This window comes from Caretta caretta, chromosome 8, assembly GCF_965140235.1.
Source record: "Caretta caretta isolate rCarCar2 chromosome 8, rCarCar1.hap1, whole genome shotgun sequence".
In the NCBI taxonomy this organism is placed as follows: Eukaryota; Metazoa; Chordata; order Testudines; family Cheloniidae; genus Caretta; species Caretta caretta.
This window is the reverse complement of record NC_134213.1, coordinates 41,042,977-41,063,706: the sequence shown is the minus strand read 5'-3', so window position 1 is coordinate 41,063,706 and position 20,730 is coordinate 41,042,977. Positions and strand designations below refer to the sequence as shown.

The 20,730-nt window shown below is 45.4% G+C and overlaps 1 long non-coding RNA gene across 1 annotated transcript in view; it reads left to right on the top strand.

The window, feature by feature from the left end:
* Nucleotides 1-20,730, top strand: part of LOC142073089 (uncharacterized) — a 56,625-nt gene that overhangs the window by 11,081 nt on the left and 24,814 nt on the right. The window contains exon 2 of the long non-coding RNA XR_012669778.1: nt 19,572-19,782. This is a non-coding gene — a long non-coding RNA (uncharacterized LOC142073089). The remainder of the gene's footprint in view (nt 1-19,571; nt 19,783-20,730) is intronic.

Sequence of the window (20,730 nt, the reverse complement as noted above, 5' to 3'; positions counted from 1 at the left end):
GCCCAAACTAACACTCCTTTAGGGTCTGTACTGCAGTGCTTAAGTGCACCGTGGCCTTGTGTCTTCATCTAGTTCACACATTTCCCTCCTGTCTTTCCATCCTCCTGGGAGACTACATCACAGAATCATGAGAATATCAGGGTTGGAAGAGACCTCAGGAGGTCATCTAGAACAACCCCCTACTCAAAGCAGGACCAGTCCCCAACTAAATCATCCCAGCCAGGGCTTTGTCAAGCCTGACCTTAAAAACCTCTAAGGAAGGAGATTCCACCACTTCCCTAGATAACCCATTCCGGTGCTTCACCACCATCCGAGTGAAAAAGTTTTTCCTAATATCCAACCTAAACCTCCACTGCAACTTGAGACCATTACTCCTTGTTCTGTCATCTGCTACCACTGACAACAGTCTAGATCCATCCTCTTTGGAACCCCCTTTCAGGTAGCTGAAAGCAGCTATCAAATCTCCCCTTATTCTTCTCTTCTGCAGACTACATAATCCCAGTTCCCTCAGCCTCTCCTCATAAATCATGTGCTCCAGCCCCCTAATAATTTTTGTTGCCCTCCACTGGACTCTTTCCAATTTTTCCACATCCTTTCTTGTAGTGTGGGGCCCAAAACTGGACACAGTACTCCAGATGAGGCCTCACCAATGCCGAATAGAGGGGAATGATCATGTCCCTCAATCTGCTGGCAATGCTCCTATTTATACAGCCCAAAATGTTGTTAGCCTTCTTGGCAACAAGGGCACACTGTTGACTCATATCCAACCAGAGGTGAGAGGGGATATGGGGCTAGTGGTGGGCCCCCTAGTAACTCCACACAGAGAAAAGCACTCTCTTTCACTAGTGGGAAGCTGACTTCCCACTAGGCCAGCAGAAAAACTCTGCCAGTGTATCTCTGCCATTGGGATTAGAATAAGGGGTTATCACACCTGCTAAAGTCTCTCTGAAGTTCAAAGGCCTGAGGGGTGCAATAGGTTTGACTATCTCCAAGGGTAATTATGCAAAAGAACTTTAAAAGAAAGGCCCTTTGCAATTTTAAGGAACTGCAGGGAGGGGCTTCTCGTTCCCTGCCTGGGAGGGAAATAAGTTGGAGTACAGCCCCAGGCCAGTTCTGCTGCCTAGTTGGAGCAGGGTAGTAAGGGAGATATCTGTACTAGCCATGGCCTTGACCCCTGGGAAGGCCACTGACAGAGCAGAAGCAGCTTCTGTTGCTTTTGGAGGAGTGCCCCTGGGACAATAGCTGCTCTGTCCTATGCCCTCCCCTGACCATGAGCTGATTTTACAGAGGGCTCTTGGGCTCAGGTAGAACCTGGGCAAGTGAAGGGCTGACTCGCATGGGGGAATGGCTGATGAAGTTCCACCTTGTGCCAAATACAGACTGCGGGTCATTGGTCTTAGTGGCTCTGTGCCTGCCCTGAGAACCTCACACCTGAAAAGGGGCTGGTCCTGCCCTCTGCCAGGGAAGCCGGAGGGCTGGGTTGGTCCAGACCTGGCAACAGGGTGGGTTACAGTGATTTGTGCATCTATGAAGATGAGAGGTAGAGATGAGCTGTAGATGGATGAAAGCACTCTGGAGCTCCACCACTTTGGAACTGCCAGGCTGCGTGGGATTTGGCACTGAGAGGACATACCTAAATGAAGAGCTCAGTGTGCAGAAGTCTACATAGGCCAGTAACATGTGCAGGGGGAGCCAGGTGCTCTGTGCACAGGGAGCCAGGCACTGAGCCCTCCATGGGCAGGGCTGTGCCATGTGCAGATGGAGCTGGACATTGGACCCTCTGTGACATTGCACTCCAAATGTTTTATGGAAATGTGTTTATAAGAGTGAATATGATGTAACTGGAATATGCTTCATGCAAAAGGTCTCTTGTAAGGTATCATTACAAAGCTTATGATGTACTGAGTCTGTTCAACCTATTTGTTTGCATGTATTATTTCTATGTCTGGAGTTAGGAGAATAAGATATAAACTTGTATTACTGTTAAGTGGAAACCATTAACGGTGCTTCAGAATCAATGAACTGTGAATGGGTTTGTTTACCTGCAAGCCTTCCTATGTACATGCCTTCCAGCTACTAGGTAATGAAGAAGGAGGTCTTATAGTGACATGTGATCGTGTCACCTGAACTGGAATCCAACTTAAACCTGGTGCTTTTCCATTTAGAAGGAGGGCTGGGGATCCAGAGAGACAAAAGATTCCTGCCTTGTGCCAAAGCTATAAAAGGGGGTGGAACAGAACAAAGGGGGCTGCCAGTCATGAGAAATCCCCTAGTTACCACCTGAGCTGGAACTAACAAGGACTGTTACCAGGGGAAAGGATTGGGCCCAGACCAGGAAGAAGTGTAGTCTGTGAAAGAAGCTTATTGGAGATTTACCTGTATTCAGTTTCTTAATGTATTAGGCTTAGACTTGCGTGTTTTGTTTTACTTTGCTCCGTAACTTACTTTGTTCTATCTGTTATTACTTGAAACCACTTAAATCTTACTTTTTATACTTAATAAAATCACTTTTGTTTATAAGTAAACCCAGAGTAAGTGATTAATATCTGGGGGAGCTAACAGCTGTGCATATCTCTATTAGTGTTATAGAGGGCAGACAATTTATGAGCTATAAGCTTTATACAGAGTAAAACAGATTTATTGAGGGTTTGGATCCCATTGGAAACTGGGTGTCTGGGTGCTGGAGACAGGAGCACTTGCTGAGCTGTTTTCAGTTAAGTCTGCAGCTTTGGGGGTATGGTTCATACCCTGGCTCTGTGTTGCAGCAGGCTAGCGTGTCTGGCTCAACAAGGCAGGGTTCTAGAGTCCCAAGCCATCAGAGAAAACGGGTTCAGAGGTGGTTTCAGCACATCATGTGACAGTCCCAAGGGGGACTCTGTGACCGAACCCATCACAGCCCTACCTGGGCAGGGTTATGCCATATGCAGAGGGCATTGGGCATTGGGTCCTCCCAAGGCAGGGCACTGCCATGTGCAGACAGAGATGGGCATGAAGCCCTCTCTGGGCAGGGCCATGCCATGTGCAGAGAGAGCTGGACAGTGGGTCCTCGCTGGGCAGGGCTGAGCCGTGTGCAGAGAAAGCTGAGCAATGGACCCTCACTGGGAAGGCTGTGCCCTGTGCAGACGGAGCCAGGCATTGGGCCTTCACTGGGCAGAGCCATGCCATGTGCAGAGGGAGCCGGGTATTGGGCTCTTGCTGGGCAGGGCAGGGCCGTGTCTGCAGGGGGAACCAGAGACTGGGCCCTCGCTGGGCAGGGTCATTCCATGTGAAGAGGCAGCCGGACACTGGGTCCTGGCTGGGCAGGGCTGTGCCATGTGCAGATGGAGCCAGGCATTTGGCCCTCGTTGAGCAGGGCCATGCCATGTTCAGAGGGAGCTGGTCATTGGACCCACACTGGGTAGGGTTGTACCATGTGCAGACGGAGCTGGGCATTGGGCCCTCCCTAGGCATAGCCGTGTGTAACGATGGTGCCTTTGGTAGGACACTTCTGAGAGTATCAGTTCAGGACAAATTGCTTAGAGCAGTTCAGTTACAGCCTGTCATAAACATACAGCTAAGGGTAGCATAAAATCCCTCCTTTACCTGTAAAGGGTTAAGAAGCTCAAATAACCTGGTTGGCACCTGACCAAAAGGACCAATAAGGGAAGAAGATACTTTCAGATCTGTGGGGGAAGGTGCTGTCTTTGTGCTCTCTCCAGGACAGAGAGGGACCAGGGCAGGAAAAATACATCTCCTAAATGAAGGGTTCATGTAGCATTCATGCACCTGGAAACAGTCAGGGCACACCCTGACTGTTGTGTAGGAGCAATGCACACATTGCTCTGTTCTGTCCAAGGACATGGACCATGAAAACATGGACCATCTGGGAAGTCAAAATAAGGACATCAGCCGTGGGAAGCTTCCTCGGCCGAAGCTCAAGGCCTGAGAATAAAGATTGTAGTAGATAGAGGCTAGTAAATAGGAATATTAATCAAAGTCATATTATTTCCTTTGTTGATGCCTTTTGCGGTCGGTTGGGGTATGTGATGCGCAGGGGGGAGAGAAATAAAAGAGGTGGAAAAGCTGACAGGAAAGATCCCATCAGCAGACCAGCCTGCTTGCTTGCCTAAAGCCGTGTCCTGTCTTGTATTGAACCGCCACACCTAAAGCCATATCTGAAATAAGCATCTAAGATTACAAATTGTAAGTAATAGCAAGGAAATGTGTTAGGTTATCTTTTGTTTTAGGTTGTGAATTTTCCCTATGCTAAGAAGGAGGTTTATTCCTGTTTTTTGTAACTTTAAAGTTTTGCCTAGAGGAGAATCCTCAGTATTTTAAATCTTATTACCCTGTAAAATTACCTTCCATCCTAATTTTACAGAGGTGCTTCTTTTACTTTTTTCTTTATAATAAAATCCTGTTTTTAAGAATCTGATTGGGTTTTTAGTATCCTAATAACCCAAGGGTCTGGTCTGTGCTCACCTTGGTTACTCTCAAGCCTCCCCAGGAAAGGGGGTGAAGAGGCTTGGGGGAAACAGGAACTCCAAGTGGTCCTTTTCCTAAATCTTTGTCTAACTCACTTGGTGGTGGCAGCAATACCATCCAAGGACAAGGAAGAATTTGTGCCTTGGAGAAGTTTTTAACCTAAGCTGGTAGAAATAAACTTAGGGGTCTTTCATGTGGGTCCCCATATCGGTACCCTAGAGTTCAGAGTGGGGAGAGAACCCTGACACAGCCCAAGGCTGGGGTTTCTCCACTTCTAAGGCACACCAAACCAGTCAGACAGAGAGGACTTTGGTTTTACCCCACTGGCTAACCATAAGTCACCCAAGAAATTCCTGTAGACACTCCAGTTTCCCAGTATCACCATCAGTGCCACTCGTTATGGGGATGACTGGTTACGAAAACCAATGCCCCAGTAAAAGAAGAAAGATTCTCCTGATCCCAAAGGACCAAGCCCCAGACCCAGGTCAATATACAAATCAGATTTCACCCACAAATCACTCTGTTGCCAATCCTTTAGAATCTAAAATCTAAAGGTTTATTCACAAAAGGAAAAAGATATATATGAGAGCTAGAATTGGTTAAATGGAATCAATTACATACAGTAATGGCAAAGTTCTTGGTTCAGGATTATAGCAGTGATGGAATAATCTGCACGTTCAAATCAAGTCTCTGGAATGCATCCACAGCTGGGATGAGTCATTCAGTCCTTTGTTCAGAGCTTCAGTTTGTAGCAAGGTTCCTCCAGAGGTCGGAAGCAGGATTGAAGACAAGATGGAGGAGCTGCAGCAGCCATTTATAGTCTCTTGCCATGTGGCCTCCTTTCTTTGTTCCAAAGACAAGCTATCCAGCACATGGCATGAAAAAACCTTAGAGTTCTGTCCTTAGGCATGTCCCTGCATGCCTTGCTGAGTTACAAGGTGTATCTGCCTTCTCTCAATAGGTCAGTTGCATAGCTGATGGTCCTTAATGGGCCATCAAGCAGGCTAGGCAGTGCTGATGCCAAATTGTCCGGGGTTTTCACCCAGAAGCATAGCACAAGTTTGAAAGGCTAATGTAGTGCCAATCTTTAAAAAAGGGAAGAAGGAGGATCCTGGGAACTACAGGCCAGTCAGCCTCACCTCAGTCCCCGGAAAAATCATGGAGCAGGTCCTCAAAGAATCAATCCTGAAGCACTTACATGAGAGGAAAGTGATCAGGAACAGTCAGCATGGATTCACCAAGGGAAGGTCATGCCTGACTAATCTAATCGCCTTCTATGATGAGATTACTGGTTCTGTGGATGAAGGGAAAGCAGTGGATGTATTGTTTCTTGACTTTAGCAAAGCTTTTGACATGGTCTCCCACAGTATTCTTGTCAGCAAGTTAAAGAAGTATGGGCTGGGTGAATGCACTATAAGGTGGGCAGAAAGTTGGCTAGATTGTTGGGCTCAACGGGTAGTGATCAATGGCTCCATGTCTAGTTGGCAGTCGGTGTCAAGTGGAGTGCCCCAGGGGTCAGTCCTGGGGCCGGTTTTGTTCAATATCTTCATAAATGATCTGGAGGATGGTGTGGATTGCACTCTCAGCAAATTTGCGGATGATACTAAACTGGGAGGAGTGGTAGATACGCTGGAGGGCAGGGATAGGATACAGAGGGCCCTAGACAAATTGGAGGATTGGGCCAAAAGAAATCTGATGAAGTTCAATAAGGATAAGTGCAGGGTCCTGCACTTAGGACGGAAGAACCCAATACACAGCTACAGAATAGGGACCGAATGGCTAGGCCGCAGTTCTGCAGAAAAGGACCTAGGGGTGACAGTGGACAAGAAGCTGGATATGAGTCAGCAGTGTGCCCTTGTTGCCAAGAAGGCCAATGGCATTTTGGGATGTATAAATAGGGGCATAGTGAGCAGATCGAGGGACGTGATCGTCCCCCTCTATTCGACATTGGTGAGGCCTCATCTGGAGTACTGTGTCCAGTTTTGGGCCCCACACTACAAGAAGGATGTGGATAAATTGGAGAGAGTCCAGCGAAGGGCACCAAAAATGATTAGGGGTCTGGAACACATGAGTTATGAGGAGAGGCTGAGGGAACTGGGATTGTTTAGTCTGCAGAAGAGAAGAATGAGGGGGGATTTGATAGCTGCTTTCAACTACCTGAGAGGTGGTTCCAGAGAGGATGGTTCTAGACTATTCTCAGTGGTAGAAGAAGACAGGACAAGGAATGATGGTCTCAAGTTGCAGTGGGGGAGGTTCAGGTTGGATATTAAGAAAAACTTTTTCACTAGGAGGGTGGTGAAACACTGGAATGTGTCACCTAGGGAGGTGGTAGAATCTCCTTCTTTAGAAGTTTTTAAGGTCAGGCTTGACAAAGCCCTAGCTGGGATGATTTAATTGGGGATTGGTCCTGCTTTGAGCAGGGGGTTGGACTAGATGACCTCCTGAGGTCCCTTCCAACCCTGATATTCTATGATTCTATGATTCTGTGATTCTATGAAATACAGACAGTATAGGTTTCAGAGTAGCAGATGTATTAGTCTGTATCCGCAAAAAGAACAGAAGTACTTGTGGCACCTTAGAGACTAACAAATTTATCAGAGCATAAGCTTTCATGGGCTACAGCCCACTTCATCGGATGCATAGAATGGAACATATAGTAATAAGATATACAGATATACATACAGAGAAAGTGGAAGTTATCGTACAAACTGTAAGAGGCTAATTAATTAAGATGAGCTATTATCAGCAGGAGAAAAAAACTTTTGTAGTGATAATCAAGATGGCCCATTTAGACAGTTGACAAGAATGTGTGAGGATACTTAACATGGGGAAATAATTCAATATGTGTAATGACCCAGCTACTCCTCTATTCAAACCCAAGTTAACGGTATCTAGTTTGCATATTAATTCAAGCTCAGCAGTTTCTCATTGGAGTCTGTTTTTGAAGCTTTTCTGTTGCAAAATTGCCATCCTTCAGTCTTTTACTGAGTGGCCAGAGAGCTTGAAGGACTTCAGTAACTCAGCCAGAGGTTATGGGTCTATTACAGGAGTGGGTGGGTGAGGTTCTGTGGTGTGCGATGTGCAGGAGGTCAGATTAGATTATCATAACGGTCCTTTCTGACCGCAAAGTCTATGAGTCTATGCATCTATGACCCCAAAGTAAATTCATGAGGAGACGGCGGCAAAACTGGGGAATGATGCCCCTTCACATGCCACAGTGAAAAACACTGGGCTGCTGCATTTATGCAAGGAAGAATTAGCACTGAGGATGAGCCAAGGTCAGGTTGCCACAGAGATGCCATCACAGAAAAAAAAAGTTGATATAGTCCACAAGACGGTGATGGATGACAGAAGATCAACAGAGAGACAAGTTGGGGGAGGTAATATTGTTTATTGGACCATCTTCTTTTGTTGAGAGAGATAAGCTTTCGAGCTTACACAGAGCTCTTCTTTAGGTCTGGGAAATGTACTCAGAGTGTCACAGCTAAATACAATATTCATAGTGTCACAGCTAAATGGAAGAGATTGTGAACATAAGTAGTTAATCCTCATTTCCAGGGACCATACAAGTTGAAGTGGCCTGTTACCACCCTTCCGGACACAGAGGGAGGAAACATGGAGGTGTGTGGGGGAGAAAAGCAGCGATGGGAGGGTTGTTAGTGAGTTATAGATTGTTGTAATAAGCCATAAATCCAGTGTTCAGGCTAGCAGAGTAATGAATTTAAGCTCCCAGGCTTGTCTTTTCAAAGTGTTTTTCAGGTTTCCTTTCAGGGTGAGGGCTGATAGGCCAGTGTAGCCTTTTATTTTATTTAAAGTGAATTTTGTAATGTGATATAAAAGTCACCTCTGCTACTTGTTTTGGAGTTAGAGTCTCTAGGAACACATGAAGACCAAGAGTAGTGACCACACATACATTCACAAGTACACGGTCTAGTCTATTTTACAAGTTTTATTAAAGTTACAATTAAGTTATAATTACCCAAGCATATAGAAATTCTATACAGATCTATGCACAAGTTACAAATATAGTTATACTCACAACCTTAACAATAGTGTTAGTGTCTGATGGGTCTCTCATGGCTTGATCATCAGTAGAGGGATGGTTCCTGGTGGACTCCCTCAAAGGGAGCTCAATTTTCCCATTCTGGGCATCCTCCTTTTATAATGTGATTCTGTCTATACCTATATTCCCTGCATGTCCATAAAAGTGTCAACCCTCTTTTCTCTTATTGGTCTGTGTTCCCTGGACCCCAATTTTCTATAGGCTGTGTAAGTTCCTTTTGTAAGTTCCTTGTGTCCATGGTTAAGACACATGTCTGAGACAGATATGCCTTTACAGTATTTTTATGATCTAATATTAATCTTCTGGGTAATTTTATGCAATATTACCACTTGGTACAGTAAATCCTCACTTAACATTGTCCCGGTTAACGTTGTTTCGTTGCTGATCGATTAGAAAACATGCTAATTTAAAGGTGAGCAATGCTCCCTTATAACATTGTTTGGCAGCCGCCTGCTTTGTCATGGTTTAAAGACTTCAAGTTACAGAGAGTCCACCATTTACACTAGTTTAAACTTGTGTGTGACCTGTGTCCTATGCTGCAGAGGAAGACAACCCCCCCAGGGTCTCTGCCAATCTGACCCAGGGGGAAATTATTTCCCAACCCACATATGGTGATCAGTTAGACCCTGAGCATGTGGGCGAGACCCACCAGCCAGACACCTTGTAAAGAATTCTCTGTGATAACTCAGAGTTCTCCCCCTCTAGTGTCTCATCACTTGCCATTGGAGGTAATTGCCACTAGCACTTGCAGATCAGCTGCATGCCATTTGTAGGCAGTCTCATCATACCATCCCCTCCAGAAATTTATCAAGCTCAGTCTTGAAGCTGGTTAGTTTTTTTTGCCTCCATTGCTCCCCTTGGAAGGCTGTTCCAGAATTTTACTCCTCTGACGGTTAGAAACCTTTAAATATTTTCAAGCCTAAACGTGTTGATGGCCAGTTTATATCCCTGAGTTCTTGTGTTCACATTGGCACTTAACTTAAATAACTCATCTCCCTGCCTGGTATTTCTCCTTCTGATGTATTTATAGAGAGCAATCATATCTTCCCTCAGCCTTCGTTTGATTAGGCTAAACAAGCCAAACTCTTTGAGTCTCTTCTCATAAGGTAGGTTTTCCATGCCTCAGATCATCCTAGTAGCCCTTCTCTGTACCTGTCCTAGTCTGAATTCATCTTTCTTAAACATGGGAGACCAGAACTTCACACAGTATTCCAGATGAGACCTCACCAGTGCCTTGTATAATGGTACTAACATTTCCTTATCTCTATTGGAAATACCTCACATGATGCATCCTGGGACTCCATTAGCCTTTTTCATAGCCACATTATATTGATGACTCCTGCAATCAACCAATACACCAAGGTCTTTCTCTTCCTCTGTCACTTCCAACTGATACCTCCCCAGTTTATAGCAAAAATTCTTGTTCATCCCTCAGTGCATGACCTTGTACTTTGCACTATTAAATTTCATCCTATTTCTATTACTCCAGTTCACAAGGTCATCTAGATCATCTTGTATGATATTCCAGTCCTCCTCCATATTGGCAATTCCTCCCAACTTTGTGTCATCCACAAATTTTATCAGCACACTCCCACTTTTTGTGCCAAGGTCAAAAATAAAAATGTTAAATAAGATTGGTCCTGAGACCAATCCCTGAGGAACTCCACTATTAATCTCCCTCCAGCCTGACAGTCACCTTTCAGTATGACCCATAGTAGTCTCCCCTTTAATCATTTTGTTATCCACCTTTCAATTCTCATATTAATCCCCATCTTCTCCAATTTAATTGATAATTTCCTATGTTGAACTGTATGAAATTCAGGTAGAGTAGATCTACTGCATTTCCTTTGTCTAGAAAGTCAGTAATCTTCTCAAAGAAGGAAATCAGGTTGGTCTGGCACAATCTACCTTTTGTATTTTATCCCAATTACCATTCACCTCTATGTCCTTAGCTACTTTCTCTTTCAAAATTTGTTCCAAGACCTTGCATACAACTGAGGTCAAACTAGCAGGCCTGTAGTTTTCCAGACCACTTTTTTTCCCTTTCTTAAAAATAGGAACTATATTAGCAATTCTCCAGTCATAGGGTATGACCCCAAGTTTACAGATGTATTTAAAAAAACTTGCTATTGGGGTTGTAATTTCATGTGTCAGTTCCTATAATATTCTTGGATGGAGATTATCTGGGCCCCCCAATTAAAATGGAAGTTTGACTTCCACCTCAGATGTGGTAATTTCTACCTCTATGTCCTTGTTCCCATTAGCCATGCTGCTACTACCTCTGAGCTCTTTATTAGCCTTATTAAAAACTGAGGAAAAGTGTTTGTTTAGGTGTTGGGCTATGCCTAGATAATCTTTCATCTCCACCCCATCCCTCAGTGCTTAGTGGCCCCAGTTCTTTCCTTGTTTTCTTCTTATTTATATGGCTATAGAACCTTCTACTATTGGCTTTAATTCCCTTTATAAGGTCCAACTCTGCTTGGCTTTTGGCGGTTCTCACTTTATTCCTACACTTTCTGACCTCCAAGATGTAGCTTTCTTTGCTGATTCAGCCCATCTTCCATTCCTTGTAGACTTTCTGCTTTCTCTTAATCACCTTTTTGAAATGCTTGCTCATCCAGCTTGGCCTACAATCCTTCACTGCAATTTTCCCCCTTGCTTGGGATGCAGGTTTCAGATACCTTCTGCAACTTTGACTTACTGTAATTCCAAGTGTGACATTCTATACCTAGGGGGAACGCCCTGTAACCCCCATATTCCTCATTTATATATAATTGCGATCTTGCTGTTAGGATATAGATATTCAGACCTGTCTGTAAAAGCCTATACTCTAATTTAGGTGTATACTTATCACTTGGCTAGTTATAGAAGTATAAAAGAAAGAATCAAAATCACTGTCTGCCGGTGTAAGGTCCTTCTCTTACTGTGACAGCCTAAGGCCCTGTTCTTAGGCTAAGGCCTCTGGCTAAGCAACAGAGGCAGCCATAAGCTGGGAAGCGACTGGTCACATCCTCACATTCCAAACTAGTCACATTGAAATAAGGTGCTATTGGGCTGTTAGGAATACAATCCCGTCCTGATAATGCCTATCGCCTCCAGAGAAAGGGAACTGCCTAGAAGATGTAAAAGGAAACTTAGTTTGATAGCATCCTGTCTGGCAAGAACTCACTTATCAATAGCTGGGATGTGAAATCCTCATTTCTTTATTGTTCTATCACTGTAGTCCCCATTTCCCTACTGTTTGTCTATATAATCTCTGTCTGGTTCTGTGATTGTTTCTGTCTGCTGTATAATTAATTTTGCTGGGTGTAAACTAATTAAGGTGGTGGGATATAATTGGTTAAATAATCATGTTACAATATGTTAGGATTGGTTAGTTAAATTTCAGTAAAACGATAGGTTAAGGTATAGCTAAGCAGAACTCAAGTTTTACTATACGGTCTGCAGTCAATCAGGAAGTGTGTGCGCGTGGGGGAATGGGAACAGGGAATGGAGGTGGGGAAATTGGAATCATGTTTTTCTAAGGGCAGGAATGGGAACAGGGGACACAGGTGTAAGGCTCTGTGGTGTCAGAGCTGGGAAGGGGGACACTAAGGAAGGAAACTGGAATCATGCTTGCTGGAAGTTCACCCCAATAAACATTGAATTGTTTGCACCTTTGGACTTCGGGTATTGTTGCTCTCTGTTCATGCGAGAAGGACCAGAGAAGTAAGTGGGTGAAGGAATAAGCCCCCTAACACTTGCATATAAAGCATGCCATGTAAGGTATCAGGGGAAAAGTTATGATCAGGTGAAAGTCACTGTTCTATCTAAATATGTATATCATTAGTGCATATGAAGTTATGAGATTGTGTTGTATGGTTGTCAGTAAAACACGTTGTAAGTTGGGGAATCAGCCAGAGATGAGCTCCCCAGAGACAACAGCAAGGAAAGTAACCAATGCCCCAGTGGGTGTCAAACAACAATCAATAGCTATAATCCAGCAAGGAAGTTACAATTCAAGACTCACCCGCATAAGACCACACCAGGGGAATTGGGCTCAGCCTTGCCTGGGGACTCAGCAATGCCCAACAGACATGCCTGGACTTGTATTCTCCAAGCACATGGTACTAAAGGTATAAAATAGAACACAGGGGCTCCATGCTTGGCCTTTCTCCTTCCCCCACCTACGCTGCAAGCAACAAGGACATTGAGAAGACTGAAGACTCCAACAGAGGAGACTGACCCAGGTTTCAGGGGTGAGACCTGTGTACTGCAGTATCCAGTGCGGTGAGAAAAACTGATTAATCTGGTAAGAATGTTTCCCAGTCTAATAGGGTTGAGAGTTTAGACTGTGTGCTTATATTTATTTTATTTTGGTAACTAACTCTGGCTTTTTGCCTATTATTTATAACCACTTAAAATCTATCTTTTGTAGTCAATAAATCTGTTTTACTGTTTACATTTACCAGTGAGTTTGCTTGAAGTGTTTGGTAAATCTACTCAGGTTTACAAAGGCTGGCGTATATCCACTTTCCACTGATGAACTGGTGCACCAATTAATAAATTTGCATTGCTGAGAAAGGGTCCTGAGCAGTGCAAGACAGGTATATTCATGAGGTACAAGTCTGGGAGCTGGAGGGATTTGGCTGGTGCCTTGCTCTGTGTGATTTGTGAGTGCTTCTGGGAGCATTCATGCAATCTAGCTGTGTGTGGGGTTCCACATACGATTGTACTGAGTGATGACAGCACCTGGAGAGGTTTGCCCCTTGTCACCAGTAAGGCATTGTGAGAGACAATCCAGATTAGTGAAGCACAGCAGTCACACAGTCCCAGGCTTCACCCCAGGGATCCCGTTACACCAAGCCTCCTCCATATTCAGATCCTTGAGATCTTCGGTCCAGTCCACTTCCCTAACTAATTCCCTTAATTTTCTAAAAGTTGCCCTTCTGAAATGAAGGCCCTTAGTGGCAGACCTATTTCTGTTTATCCTTCCATTTTGTTTAAACTGAATTAGCTCATCATCATTCGAAACAAAGTTATTCTCTACAGCCAGTTATTCTATGAGGTCCTCCCTACTCACCATACCAAATCTAAAATGGTATTATCTTTTGTTGGTTCAGCAATTATTTGGTGAAGAAATCTGCCAGCTGTCACATCCAGGAAAATCTGGGCCCTACTATTATTAGTGGCACTTGTCCTCCAATTTATATCTGGGAATTAAAGAGTCCCATAATCACACAATTCCCACTAGTATTTATTTCATTAGAAATATTAAAGAAATATCTATCTATATCCAAACTGGATCCTGGGTGTCTGTAGCATACCCCAAGCACTAACCCAGGGGAACCTCTAGTAGCTCTCTTCCCCAAAGTTATTTTGGCCCCTACAGACTCTGTTTTATCCATTCCATCACTTCTAATTTCTTTACAGTCTATCTCATCATAAATATACAGTGCTACTCCACCACATTTCCTTTATTTCTGTCTTTCCTGAACAGCACATACTCTTCAACTTCTGAACTCCAGTCATGACTGCTATTCCACCATATTTCTGTTATCCCTACAATATCTGGCTTCACTTCCTGCACCAGTAGTTTCAGTTCCTCCATTTTGTTACCCAAGCTCCATGCATTGGTGTACAAACATCTTAGTTGTTGCTGCTTGGCTTTGCCCACAGTCCTTATCCAACTGAGTACAGTCATTCGACTGTCAGTATTGCCTACTTGACTGTTAGCTTCATTGGTATCAGCACTATCTTTCCTCTTAATGTCCATTCTCCTACCCACTGCTGTTCCTTACTCCATTGCGGTATCCTTTCTTACTTGATTTTCCTCCCTCTGAATGTTAAAATCAGGCGTGGACATTACATGAATATCTCCCAGTGGTTTCCCCCGAGTTCCTAGTTTAAAGCTCTTTTAATCAGTTGTGTGAGCCTCCAACCCAGAAGTCTATTTCCCTCCCTACTCAGATAGAGTCCATCCCATGCAAACAGTCCTCTGTCCATGAATTCCTCCCAGTGGTCAAACATTCCAAAGAACCTCCTTATAGCACAACTGAGTCATCTGTTGATCATCATAATATTACCTTGCTTTCATTTTTCTCCTCTAGGGACAAGTAGAATCCCACTGAAGATCATCTGAACCTCCATTTCCTTAAGCTTCTTCCTCAGCTTGGCATAGTCTCCTTTGATACATTCCAGCAAGAATACTGTATCATTTGCTCCCACATGAAGGACAATCAGTGGATTCTTTCCTGCTCCCATTAGAATCCTCTTCAGCCTCAGGTCCAGATCCCATATCATAGTTCCCCTTTTGTTCTCGTATCTCGTATCCACATCTTGTATCCCCTGTTCGCATATCTCGTATCCACATCCCGTACCACAACACACCCTTTTGTTCTCTAGATCAGCTCTGATGGCAGGCCTGTCTCTTCTTCTTAGTAGGGAATTCCCAATCACATAGACCTGCCTTTTCCTGGTGATGGTGTGATTCTCTGGCCTTCCTTCTGTTCTTTCTGGCTGCAAGTCCTCTTGTCTTTTTTTCTCCCTTGTAATCTTCTGCAAATCATCCTGTATCCTCATGGGGTTTTGAAGTTTGGGTATACATTGACTCTTCCCTTCTTCTTATAGGACTAGGTTCTCTTCTCTTCTTTTTCCCCTGCCACCTTCATAGCTTCCCAGACCAGAAAGGCTCACTGTGGTCATCTAGTCTGACTTACTGTACAACACAGGCCAGAGAACTTCCCCAAAATAATTTGCAGGGCAGATCTTTTAGAAAAACATCCACTCTTGATTGAAAAATTGTCAGTCTTTGATAAGTTGTTCCAGTGGTTCTTAACTCTCATCATTAAAAATTTACACTTTATTTCCAGTGTGAATTTGTCTAGCTTCAACTTTCAGCCATTTGGATTGTTAACCTTTCTCTGCTAGACTGAAGAGCCCATTATTAAATATTTGTTCCCCATGTAGGTGCTTATAGACTGTGATCCAGTGGCTCTGAACGTTTTCTTTGTTAAGCTAAATAAATCGAGCTTTTTGCACATATCACTAGCAGGCAGGTTTTCTAATCTTTTAATCATTCTCATGGCTCTTCTCTGACCCCTCTCCAATTTATTAACATCCTTGAATTGTGGATATCAGAACTGGATGCAGTATTCCAGCAGCAGCCACCAAATACAGAGATTAAATAACCTCTCTACTCCTACTCCAAGTTCACTTCTTTATGCATCCCAGGATTGCATTAGTTTTTTTTTACCACAACATCACACTGGGAGCTCACATTCAGCTGATTATCTATCCCCTTCCTCCAAATCTTTTTCAGTGTCACTGCTTCCCAGGGTAAAGCCTTTCTTCTGGAGGTACTTGTTCACCTCTGATTTCATTCTTCAAGTCTTCGGTGACTGATTCACTTCGACGCCTCCTTGTACAAATTCTGCACAGATTAAAAAATGGCTGCTAACAAAGAAACCCATCAAAATATCAGTCCTTTGATTTGTAAAATCTGTGTCCTAGCTTATCATTAAATAGGTCGTGCTAGACTCTTTCTGAATGACTTTGTATATAGAAGAGCTGCCCATAATCTGTGATCCAGTCTGTGCTGCTGGGCTATTGCCAACCCCTGTTTGAGCAGGAGAGGTATGGGAGTGTACAATGCCAACTGAGCCCTGCCCTGCATCCACCTAATGAGATGCTTCACGTGTCTCCAGTCTATACCCAATTTTGAAGCTAGAGGAAGCAGCATTTTGTCAAGCATTTATGACTGAGCTCCTGCCCTGTCACTCTCTGTCTGGCCTCTTGGAGTTTTCTGCATCTTGCTGCCTTCCCCAGTTGTCCCACAAACTCAAAGCAAGCCAGCCCTGGAAATGGCCTGTGGAATATTGATCAGAGTTGAGGCTGCAGGGAGAAGGGATTTTCATTCATTATCTGGGAGACAGCAGGACCAGGAAACTGAAGTTAAAACTGATCAAAAATAGAAATATTTTCTCTTGTTCTGTTTTCCTTTTTATTTTCTTGATATCGATTTCTCAGTTAACATTTACTGACAGTGAAACCTGGAGGTTTCTGCTGAATGGGAGACGTGTAAAACCAGAACAAAGGCTCTATAGTGAGAACTGTTTTTATCACGGTAGCGGGGAACAAATATGCCAATTCCATTTAATCCTCTTGTGTGCGGCTAATGGAGAAAGAGGCTTTCTGTGGAGAAAGGGGTGGTTAGGAACTATTTAGAAAAGCTGGACGTGCACAAGTCCATGGGGACGGACGAGTTGCATCCGAGAGTGCTAAAGGAACTGGCGGCTGTGATTGCAGAGCCATTGGCCATTATCTTTGAAAACTCATGGCGAACGGGGGATGTCCCGGATGACTGGAAAAAGGCTAATGTAGTGCCCATCTTTAAAAAAGGGAAGAAGGAGGATCCTGGGAACTACAGGCCAGTCAGCCTCACTTCAGTCCCCGGAAAAATCATGGAGCAGGTCCTCAAAGAATCAATCCTGAAGCACTTACATGAGAGGAAAGTGATCAGGAACAGTCAGCATGGATTCACCAAGGGAAGGTCATGCCTGACTAATCTAATCGCCTTCTATGATGAGATTACTGGTTCTGTGGATGAAGGGAAAGCAGTGGATGTATTGTTTCTTGACTTTAGCAAAGCTTTTGACACGGTCTCCCACAGTATTCTTGTCAGCAAGTTAAAGAAGTATGGGCTGGATGAATGCACTATAAGGTGGGTAGAAAGTTGGCTAGATTGTCGGGCTCAACGGGTCGTGATCAATGGCTCCATGTCTAGTTGGCAGGCGGTGTCAAGTGGAGTGCCCCAGGGGTCGGTCCTGGGGCCGGTTTTGTTCAATATCTTCATAAATGATCTGGAGGATGGTGTGGATTGCACTCTCAGCAAATTTGCGGATGATACTAAACTGGGAGGAGTGGTAGATACGCTGGAGGGCAGGGATAGGGTACAGAGGGCCCTAGACAAATTGGAGGATTGGGCCAAAAGAAATCTGATGAGGTTCAATAAGGATAAGTGCAGGGTCCTGCACTTAGGACGGAAGAACCCAATGCACAGCTACAGACTAGGGACCGAATGGCTAGGCAGCAGTTCTGCGGAAAAGGACCTAGGAGTGACAGTGGATGAGAAGCTGGATATGAGTCAGCAGTGTGCCCTTGTTGCCAAGAAGGCCAATGGCATTTTGGGATGTATAAGTAGGGGCATAGCGAGCAGATCGAGGGACGTGATCGTCTCCCTCTATTCGACATTGGTGAGGCCTCATCTGGAGTACTGTGTCCAGTTTTGGGCCCCACACTACAAGAAGGATGTGGATAAATTGGAGAGAGTCCAGCGAAGGGCACCAAAAATGATTAGGGGTCTGGACCACATGAGTTATGAGGAGAGGCTGCGGGAACTGGGATTGTTTAGTCTGCGGAAGAGAAGAATGAGGGGGGATTTGATAGCTGCTTTCAACTACCTGAGAGGTGGTTCCAGAGAGGATGGTTCTAGACTATTCTCAGTGGTGGAAGAGGACAGGACAAGGAGTAATGGTCTCAAGTTTCAGTGGGGGAGGTTTAGGTTGGATATTAAGAAAAACTTTTTCACTAGGAGGGTGGTGAAACACTGGAATGCGTTGCCTAGGGAGGTGGTGGAATCTCCTTCCTTAGAAGTTTTTAAGGTCAGACTTGACAAAGCCCTGGCTGGGATGATTTAATTGGGGATGGGTCCTGCTTTTGAGCAGGGGGTTGGACTGGATGACCTCCTGAGGTCCCTTCCAACCCTGATATTCTATGATTCTATGATTCTAATGCCAGCCTTAGCATATTTCTCCCTACACGTAAGGAGTAATTGCACCTAGCAATGGTACACGGTGCTGGGGAGGAAGCCATCTCATCCTCTGCCTGGGCGGAGTCATGTTTGTCCTGGGGGATACACATCCAGGTTCCCTGCACGAGTCGCAGCTTTAACTCAACTGCTCAGCTTACCCCAATAAGGCAAAAAATATGGCAATGAAGGTCGCTCTCTGTCATTTGCCACAGCTAGAACATTGTTCTCTTTGCTCCCAGGAAGGCTAAGGTCAGATCCAGCAGGCATCAGCGCCCATGCTGGAGTCCCCGTTCCATACATCTACCATTGGGCCTTTGGACAGCACTTTATTATCTGAAAACCCATTGGACATACCCTGCTAGATGATCCCTGAGGCCAGACCCTGTGCAGTGCCCAGAACCTTGGCTCTTAGGAACACAGTAATTGCCTGGCTGGGTCAGACCAGGGTCCATCTGCTCCAGGCTCCTGTCTATGACAGTGGCAGCACCAGTTGGGTCAGGGAAGGTGCAGGGACCCTATGGTATCAGTGAGGGGATAAGCTGCCCCATGGGAAGTCTCCTCCCAAACCTACCAGTGTAAGGTTGACTCGTGCCTAGAAGTGGGAGTGTTTATAGCACTGCCCAAATGGTTTTGTTTTAGTATTTACTATGGGTCCTTTGGGCAGTCCTGTTCTCCATAGACACATTTAATCCCTGCCCAGATCCTGCTAAATTCTTCACCTTGCTACTATCTTATGACAATGAGTCCCACAGGCTAATTGGGCATTATGTGAAAGAGCCATTGCCCTGTGACCATAATGGGTACTGAGCACACTCAGCACCTTGCCAGCCCTCACTACATGCAGAATCAGACCCCAACTAGGTGATGAGTAGCAGGACGCTTCCATTCCCATTGCCTGAAACTCCTCTCCAGCGTCAGGAATTCCCACTCCGCCTGAATAATAGGGCTCAGGGAGGCCAGAATAGCATTCTCCTACCTCCAAACCACACACCCTGCTGGGATCTTGGATTTGAGGGTCATTTTATTCTCTTAGATCAGCTAATGGTCCCTACTGCAGTCTGAGACTGCCCTGCTCCCAGTAGCATTTCTCAGCATGACTTGGAGCAGCTATACTATTTGCTTGAGTGTGTTGCCAGTGACAGACTCCAAGCACACAGCATGGCTGGGAAGCAGCTTTGCTGCCAGTATGTCCAAGATGTAGACAGTTATCATTGCTGTTTACTGTTTGTTCCATTTAACACACCCAATGTGCAGGTTCTGGACAGCATGCCTAGTCTCTGCCCCAATGGGGTCATGGCGAAGGACTGCTCTTGCTGAAAGATGGCGACCTACATGTCCAGCCCTTCTGTCCATCAGCCTGCAGGAGGCTCCTTGGGAATGCTGGGGGTTCCTTCACCCTCCTCTCTGAGTGCCTGTCCCGGTCCTGATGCTTTCTTCTCCCCAGCAGCCAGGTTTGCTCTGAAAGGTAATTTTCTTTAAAGCTCAAAGGTTTCGGGCTGTGGGGCTGTTTCATTGCTGTGCAGACTTCCAGGCTCTAGGACCCTGCATGGTGGGATGGTCCTAGAGCCCAGGCTCCAGCCTGAGCCCTGACCGGGCCAGCCCCGGGTTCTTTTTGCTGTGTAGACATACCCAGTGGTGAGCTGGAGCTGGTTCGCACCGGTTCGCGTGAATCGGTTGTTAAATTTTGAAGCCGGTTTAAAACTAGTTGTTAAAGGGGTAAGTAAACTCCGGCCCATGGGCCACATCTGGCCTGCGGGACCGTCCTGTCCGGCCCGCCTGAGCTCTCAGCTGGGAAGGCTTCCCTGAGAATCCCTTTTTAATTTTTACTCACCCAGCAGCGCTCTGGGTCTTCGGTGGCTCTTCGGCAGCAGGTCCTTCAGTGCCGCCAAAGACCCAGAGCAAGTGAAGGAACCGGTTCTCCAGCTTTTGGCAGCTCATCACTTGACATACCCCTTTGTAACTCAGTGCTGGGCAGGCCGCACTCCCAGTAGCTCCTGCACTGCACCCTGCCTTTCAATGAGCCTTGCTGGGCAGCTCCATGATACTCAGACATAGGCTGTGGGTGCATCCACTGAATGTTGATGAAAACTGTTAGTAGGGTCTTCCTCTGTGGCCCTTTGTGCTACATACATCAGTTCCCTCACCCAGGGAAGGCGACTACTCTGTCTCACAAGCAGAAAACCAAGCTCCCAGCCGTGGCCACAGTTGCCAGCTGTGCTAGACAGCTGCTCCTCCCCCACTCCCGGATGAGCAGGCCCGGGGACCTGGGGCATCTTAGCAGGAAGAAATGTACCACGCCCCGGTCCTAGGCTTACTGGGTGGGGTGGCTCCATCAGACAAGGAATATGTGCCCCTCCTCTCCCAGCGCTGCCCTACTGAGCTGTCTATGCCAGGATCATTTTCAAGATCATAT